The sequence below is a fragment of the Antechinus flavipes genome, chromosome 1, assembly GCF_016432865.1.
Source record: "Antechinus flavipes isolate AdamAnt ecotype Samford, QLD, Australia chromosome 1, AdamAnt_v2, whole genome shotgun sequence".
NCBI lineage: Eukaryota > Metazoa > Chordata > Mammalia > Dasyuromorphia > Dasyuridae > Antechinus > Antechinus flavipes.
Genome location: NC_067398.1, coordinates 479,557,225 through 479,565,928, shown reverse-complemented (window position 1 = coordinate 479,565,928; position 8,704 = coordinate 479,557,225).

Here is an 8,704-nt window from a genome sequence, read left to right as displayed (position 1 = left end):
CTATCTGACATTCAAGACCTTCAAGCAATTTTTGCTTTTGAAACATCATTCACTAAAGTGTGAGCCCAACATATGAAGCTGATTATACAATGAATCAAGTAATTAAACAATGCTGTGGTGAGGTGTCCTGAAAAATATCTCTTTTCCCCTTCTTCTTTATGAAATTAAAAAAAAAAAGTAAGTTATCTGAAATTCCCACCATTAGAATCATTTCTTTAGGAGTGAGCCATTATCTCTAAAAAATCCTTGTTTAAAATGCACATATGTAATCTGGGTTTGGTAACAGATGAACAAATTAACAATTAACACATAAACACAAATTAGTTCCTCAGATTAGCTAATTGTCAGCTTCAAATAGAGCAAGACATTGAAGGATGGGACACAGCAGCATTTCCGCTTTGGCTGAAGAACAGTATTGGGAGAGGTTAAGAACATAGGCTACCTATGAGAAATAATAGGATAAAAAGGGAAAGAAGGAAAAAGAAAAAGGAAGATGAAGGGAAGGGAATGAGGAGAGGGAAAAGGGAATTTCTCATCATAGCATAAAATAATTAAGCTGGAGATCAATAAACATTGGATATCCCAAGATATTTTAAAATACAACTTCACCTGATAGATGATAATAGCTTTGAAAATCATTTGGTACTTTGTTCAATTATTAATAGAGCAGTGAGAATTATCATAGAGTAAGCCCATTCTTTAAGAGCAGAAGTATATATATAAATTCAATCAAGATCATAATTAAGAATTGGAAAAAATATATGTGGCAGAAATTACCATTGATTCAGTGGATAGTTTTGAACAAGAAAACTTTATATATAGTATCTTCTTTCCAAAAGTTCTAGATTAGGTGGCAGGAAGTCTAGATTCCAAGCCTAGTTCAGCCATCAATTACCTAGTTAAGTAATTGATTTTCATACAACTCAGTTTTCTCATGGACCAGACAAAACTAATAATGCCAACAATCTACATCACAGAAATGTTAGGAATATGATATGTAAAAGTACTTTTGGAAAAGTTTGAAAAGCACTCTTTAAAGACAGTGTTCAAACCTTTAGCCCGGTGAGATTAGCTTAGCTGGGAGAAGGCATGATAGACCTCATATTTGGCAGAATCCATGCTGGTATATCAGCCAAGAATACAAACACTCACCATAAAAATACTAATGATTGGGGAATAGGGGGAGTAGGTCAGGCTGAACCACTCAAAAGCATCAGAAACTCCTTGTATTTCATATTTTGATCAAGTAATAACCTCCTGTTCTCAAAATTTCTTCTCCTATACCTAGTTTTTTCATTTACCTGAGTCTTAGATTTGTATTGCTTTTAATGAATGCATGATTTAACCACATTCGCTAAGTGCTTACTATGTGCAAAGCACTATGCTAAATGCTGAAGATACAAACAGAAAAATGGGATAGACTCTATTCTCAAAGAATTCTAATTAGGGGTGACAATAAATATTGAAGAACTCTTTGATCTGTCAGTAAACCAAACTTGTCTCTGTCCCTTCCTTCCCCCAACACTCTTCCAATCACCTACAAAAGCTGTTTGCACATTGAGGGATAAAACATAATTTAGAGGAGGTCCCTACTTTGTGTAATCCACCCCTGCCAAGCATGTACTCAATAACTAGGCAGTGAGCCAGAGAAGAATTGCATATACCATAAGGCCAACACCAAAACACAAAAACAATTAAGTAAACATTCAAATTTGTTGATAACTTCAGTGATATAAGTATTCAATCCAATGAAACAGATAACAACCCCTCCTTGCCTATCCATCTCTTGTGTTTCTTATCCAAATCCTTCCTTAAGTCCACTACTTTGGAATTTGATTAACATTTTAGAAGAATTTCTAGTTTTCACTTGACATTGTAATATTATAAAAGGAGCACATGAGCTATCTTATTTCCCCAAAATCTTGAAATGTGTCATGAATCAGGAACAATGCAGGTTAGTCCAGTGGCTCACATTTGGGGTTGAAATGAAATGAATATTCATAGGAAGAAGGAGGAAAAGGAACAAGAGAACAAGAAGGAGAGAGAGAAGGAAGGAAGCAAGGAAAGAAGAATGTGAGGAAGGAAGGAAGAAAGGAAGGAAGGAAGGAAGGAAGGAAGGAAGGAAGGAAGGAAGGAAGGAAGGAAGGAAGAAAGGAAGGAAGGAAGGAGAGAAGGAAATAGGGAGGGAAGCAAGGAGGGAGGGAAGGAAGGAAGCAAGGAGGTGAGGAAGGAAGAAAGGAAGGAAGAAAGAAGTAAGGGAGGGGAAGGAAATAGGGAGAGAAGGAAGGAGGGAAGAAAGGAAGGAGGGAGAAAAGGAAAAAAGGAATGAAAGAGGTGAGGAAGGAAGGAAAAAAGGAAGGAAGGAAGGAGGGAGAGAAGGAAGGAAGAAGGGAAGGAAAAAAGGAAGGAAGGAAGGAAGAAGGAAGGAAGGAAGGAGGGAGGAAGGAAAGAAGGGAAGGAAGGAAGGAGGGAGAGAAGGAAGAATAGAATGAAGGAATGAAGAAGGGAAGGAAGGAAGGAGAGAGGGAGGAAAGAAGGGGAGGAAGGAAGGAGGGAAGGAAGAAAGAAAGGAAGGAAGGAAGGAAGAGGGACAGAAGGAGAGAAGAAGGGAAGGAAAAAAGGAAGGAAGGAAGGAAGGAAGGAAGAAGGAAGGAAGGAAGGAAGGAAGGAGGAAGGAAGGAAGGAAGGAAGGAAGGAAGGAAGGAGGGAAGGAAGGAAGGAAGGAAGGAGGGAAGGAAGGAAGGAAGGAAGGAAGGAAGGAAGGAAGGAAGGAAGGAAGGAGGGAGGGAAGGAGGGAGGGAAGGAGGGAAGGAGGGAGGGAAGGAGGGAGGGAAGGAAGGAAGGAAGGTGCAGCAGAAGTAGCAGAAGAAGAAATATAGTCAATAATAGAGCAGAAGGCTTTCTTCAGGAAGAAATGGCAAAGATTTAGGCAAACACAGCTTCCTATCTCTAAATGGAAGCTTTTAGTCAGACAAGTGCATTGCTTCATGAAGTTGAGATGATTTGTGTGGTGGAGTGATCTCTCTTTTTTCTTTTTTTTCCCCTTTAGGTAACCAGAAGAATCAATTCCTGGATCTCTAGTTTCCTGGACCAATGAACCCTCAGGGATAAACTGCTTGCCTTTTAAGGAAAAACTACCTCAAACATCACAGAGATCCTTGTGGCTCCTGCTCCTACCACACTGTACCCCCTGGAACAAAGATCCTAAAAAGACACTTCCAATACTTCAAAGACTTAAGGGCTATTACTAGATAAACTTGACCTTGGAGATAAAGGAAGTACTAGAGGAAGGTAGGTCAGGTAAAAGAAAAGCAATAATAGAAAGTTTTTGCCCTCCAAATGCAAACAACATGGTGATCCCCTGAAGGAGTGTAATTCTAGAGTGTTCAAATGCTTAGAAGAACCAAAACCAGAAATCCCAGGCTCTGCCTTCCTTGCTTTGGAATGAGCAAATTTCAGATCTTCCATAGAGCAGGTAATATTGGGGACAATTCACAGTGGATCATCCAATGATAACGAGCAGAACAAGAACTAAGAACACCATGGCTACAGTACAGATGGTGATTCTTCTGGCAGTCAATGATCTTAATTAGACAGCAAGATCACCTGAACTAAAATAGTCAAGAAGTCATAAATCTCTTGCATGCAAAGTGTCCCAAGCAATGAGTCACTATAGAAACTTGCTCATATTATCAACCACTCAGTGTCTCTTCTCAATCTAAGTGTCCCAGATGTATAGTAGGGCGCCTATAGCTGATCCTGGAGAGATATTGTACTTTGGCACTGTCAGTCTCTTGGGGCTAGGGTCAAAAGGGTTTGCATTTGATTGCACTTAAGCAAATTAGAGTCAGTTATAAATATATGGCATGTTGCCAAGGTGGTCTTAAGTCAGAGAGAGTTTCACCTACTTAGAACAACATCCCATCCCCGAAATGCTAAGAGCAACCAAAACAACCATATGTCTTTAGAGAAAGAATGATTTGATCTTGTGATAATATTTCCTACATTATCATTATGCATGGCTGATTGTGTGTGTGTTTGTATTTGTTTTAAATTACAATAAAACTACAAAAATTGTAACAAGGATAAATCACTTGTTAAACTGTATATATAAAATCTTGAGCTCAACAGGAAAACATGTAACTTTCTGTGTTTACTCATTGCTACTCTCAATTATGGGATAAAACCAAATGTGCATCGATGAGTGATGAACAGAATTAATTTTCTTGGAGAACAAAGAAACACATGGTAGCATGACAAGCAGTGTTAGTGTTTCTTTAAACACAATTGACTGGGGATTTTTGTACCCAGGCTTTTCCACTATTGTTAATTGTATTCTTCCTAGACTCCACTGTTTATAGAGGTTCTGATCCAAGTCCCCAGAGTCACAGGACAACCACTATTGGTTGAGTTTTATGGAAATATTTAAGTATAATTCTTCCAATTGCTCTACTTACTTTTTCATAAATTAAATGGGGGGAAAAAACTATAGCCCAGGTTTCAAAGTTCTAATGTCAACGGACATGAATTAATTTTCAGATGTGAATGAAAGTAATTGTAATCAAGTCTAGAAATCTGGAATGGCATAAACACTATGGTGGAGCCAATGATAGTCCAAAGAGCCAATTATTTCCTGCTTTTTTGTATTTTTAAAAAATGTCTTCTATCTTTATAACAATCAGTCCCATAATCATATTAGGATGGTTGACCCATTTGGGGGACACTATATTACAAACGGAAAATACTCTAAAAGCAGCTAATGCTTGTGTGTTCCTTGAATGAAAGTATTCTTGTTGGTTTGGGGTTTTGGTTTATTGAATTTTAGTATCCAGTACAATATTTTGCATCTAGTACAGTGCTTTGCACCTATAGACATTTAAGAAATGCTTGTTGATTTTATTTAACTTTTCCTATAATTAGTTCTGTAGCCTTATTAACACAAAAGTAAATAATATAGCCCTTTAAAAGAAGAGAGCAGCTTTTACCAGAATTTTTTAAAAAGTGAACTTGAAATTCTTACATTAAATTTTGTGTTTACATGTGATGTTTTTGCTTTAAGTTTTTAAAAAAATGTTTTAAAAGGACAAAAACATTTTATGGGGCAACTAAGCAGGACAGTGACTATATGACTCTAGGCAAGTCCCTCAACTCAGTGTACCTCAGTTTCCTCCTCTGTAAAATGAATGGAAAAGGAAATGGCAAACCACTCCAGTATCTTTACCAAGAAAATCTCAAATGGGTCATGAAGAGATGGACATGACAGAAAGGACTAAAAACAAATTATATATTATCTAACGAAAAAAAGTAAACCTAGAAAGATAGGGAATCAGCTTAAGAAGAACATTAAATACCAGGCTAACAAACTGGCATTTCATCTTGGAGGCAATGGGGAAGGAGATGCTGAAGGTATATAAACAGACAAATGGTATCATTAGAGCTGTAATGTAATTATGGAAGAGGATGAGAGAAGGAAGATATAGGAGACAGAGAAAGGAGTTAGAAGCCTGTTATGACAATTCAAACATAAATGAGGAGGACTTGATTTATGGTAGTAAGCAATGTGAATAGGGAATAGGCAGTAGGAACCAAGGAGATAGAAGTTAGAAACAAAAATTAGAAAACTGAATGGGCTAAACTAAGTGAAGACCTCTCATAAGAATGTGGCCTTGACCTATGCCTTAATTGTGACTTGAGACTTTGCAATAACAAGTTGAGCTGCAGGTATTTGATTATTTTAAATACTCATTTCCCTCTTGTCTTTACCTTCCCTTCCCCTCTTAATTAGTATTTAAATACTTAATGGGTAAAGAGTTTATTATTTTCTAGTATTCTTTTGTTTCTGGGATAGTTTTCTGCCTTTAGGGTATAAGCCTGGACTACCCCAGGCAATGGAAGAAAAGATCAGAAGGAGGGGGAGGGGGAACTGCTAGTTAGGGTCTTTATAATCTTGAGTTATGCAGTTTGTACTTTGCACTCCTCTATTGACACCTTGTCTGTTGGGAGTTGCCTTTTCTTATAAAATTGTAATAAATCCCTTTTTTTGCTCTGATTTTAATTTGGGTAAGGGTTACTGTCCCACACAAAACTAACCATTGAAGGTAAGAGAAAAGGAAGTCATGTGTGACCCTGAATTTTCAAGTCTGAGTGATAAGGAGGATGGTAGTGTTATCAACTGAAACAAGTAGGTTTGAAGGAGAAGGGTTAGAGGAGATTATGATGAATTTCGTATGAGACTTGTTGAAACTTGAAGGACCAGCAAAAAATCTAGGTGGATCTGTCCAGCAGGCAATTATAAATATAATAGCAGAGGCTCAGTGGAGAGTTCAGATTGCGTGTAGAAATTTGAAAATCATCTACATAAATATGATAATTGATCCCTAGGGAGAGGATACAATCACCCTGTGAGAAGAAAGGGAAAGAAAAAGAAAAACAGAGCCTTGGGGGACAATCACCACTAGAGCATATGAGAAAGACGATAAACCAATAAATCTAAAAAAGGAAACTGGTGAGTTAGGAGCAATTAATAAGTATAAAATAAGAAAGAAAAAAAGAGCAGGTGGTATGACAAGACATTCTCACAAATTAACAGAATTTTTCCAGTTTTGTTTTTTAAATGTATGAATATTACTCAGTAAAAGAATAGAATGTTACTTTAAAGGCAATCTCGTGGTTAGAATTAAAATATCTATAGAAGAAATGAAATTTATGCATAGGAAGCTACTACAGTTCATTCATTGAACAAGTATTTATTAAGTGCCCAATAGAAAAGAATGAAACTGCTATCTTGGTTAGCAAAGTTTAGAAATAAGTGATGAGGAACTACCCAGTATAGATGCTTCTATCAGCCTAACTTAATGTCTTAGAAAGTTGCTTGGGACATTGAGAGAAAAGGTGATTTACACACAGCTAATGTATTGTCAGTAGCAGGACTTGAACCAAGGCTTTCTGGAATCTGAGGCTAGTCAGTTATCCATTATACTGCAGTGTCTCTCTAAAAGTCATGTAGGAAGCTAAAGCATTATATTCTACTAGTCAAGATGAAAGCATAAATAACAATGATAATGCCAATAAGTATATTTTTAAGAAACTTAAGTAGGTCACAGTATGGCACAATGGGAAGAGCATGATATAGGTTATCAGAAGATAAATGTTCAAATCCCATGTTTTAATCAGAGAAATTGTTTTTTCTATTATATTAACAATCCATTATTAAGACCCAGGCTTTTTAATGGTCTCATTCAAGCCCCTGTAAGTCAGTCAGCCAGTCTCTGAAGGATATGGCTAATACAGGAAATCACCCTAATCCTGAGAGTACATGCTCTCCTATCTTGGGCAGGACCCCACCTAACCAGGAGAATTTACTTCCATTTGAAGTGAAGACTCTAATCTGGGTGAATTTTTGCCCTGAGAGAATAAACCCATGTCCTTGTACCCATCCATCGGAGTTTAGGATGACTTAGCTCATGAAAAACCTATTAGAGCAGTCTGGGTGAAAATAGATTTTCTGGTTCAGATTGATAGAGGTAGCTGAGTCTCATGATCAAGCCACCTTCTCAGCAGAAGTCTTCTAGGTCAAGGACATTTCCTTTTTTCAAACATATTTAAAGCATTCAGTATCTCAATTATGTCATTGGGTATCATGAAAAACCACTGCATCATTTTATTATTAGCTAGCCTAATTAGTAAGTTATTAATTACTCTATTCCTCTAGTTTATCATTTACCATTTTCTGCTGGCCCTTCAAGTTTCAACATGTCAACTTGAAACAAATCTCACTTTTACAAAGTGGAAAGACTGGATGATTCTAGAGCCCTTCCAGATCTAAAGTTTGTGCTACAGAATGAGAGGAAAGGACAGTAAAAGTATTCTAAAATATTCAAATGTTATGTTAATGATCCTACCAGTATAATTTTACTTAAACATCATGCTTATTAGAAATTGTGAAATAGGGACAGCTAGGTGGTACAGTGAATAGAGCACCAGCCCTGAAGTCAGGAGGACCTGAGTTCAAATCTGACCTCAGACACAACACTTCCTAGTTATGTGACCCTGGGCAAGTCACTTAACCCCAATTGCCTCAGCTTAAAAAAAAAAAGCGTGAGATTTTAGACTAAATAAATGTCTTTAAATAGGAGAATAACCATTAAAAAAGCTAGAGGTTTCACTAAAGACCTGTGAAGTTGAGCAGGAATATTATGGCTAGTACAGACATCAAATCTTACAGTATATCATTCTAAAAATAAATACATTACTTCAAAATATCCTCTTGGTTGGCAATGCACCAAGAAAACAAAACCCAGTTTTATTGAGCAATTCTTTTCCCTCATATTCATTTAAGTATGTGGTCTTAGGCTGCATTAAGGGCACCAGGGCTTCCAGTAATAAGGAGTTGATAACAATCCTACTGTATTCACTTTAAGAGTTTTGTGTTTAGTTCTTGAAGGACAAGTTTAAGGAGAACATTAAGCATCCACAGAGAGGCAACCAATGGTATAAAATCATTAGCATAAAATTGGAATATCCCAGAAATTTTCTTTTAGCCTGTAACAGGTTAAGGCTTAAAGAGAGTAGAGTTCATGTCATATGATGATTGCCTGAAAGAACTGGAAATGTTTAGCCTGGAGAAGAAAACACTCAAGAGAATGTGAAAGCTGTATTCAAGTATCTGAAAGGCTGATAGAAAACTTAGACTTGCTCTATTTGA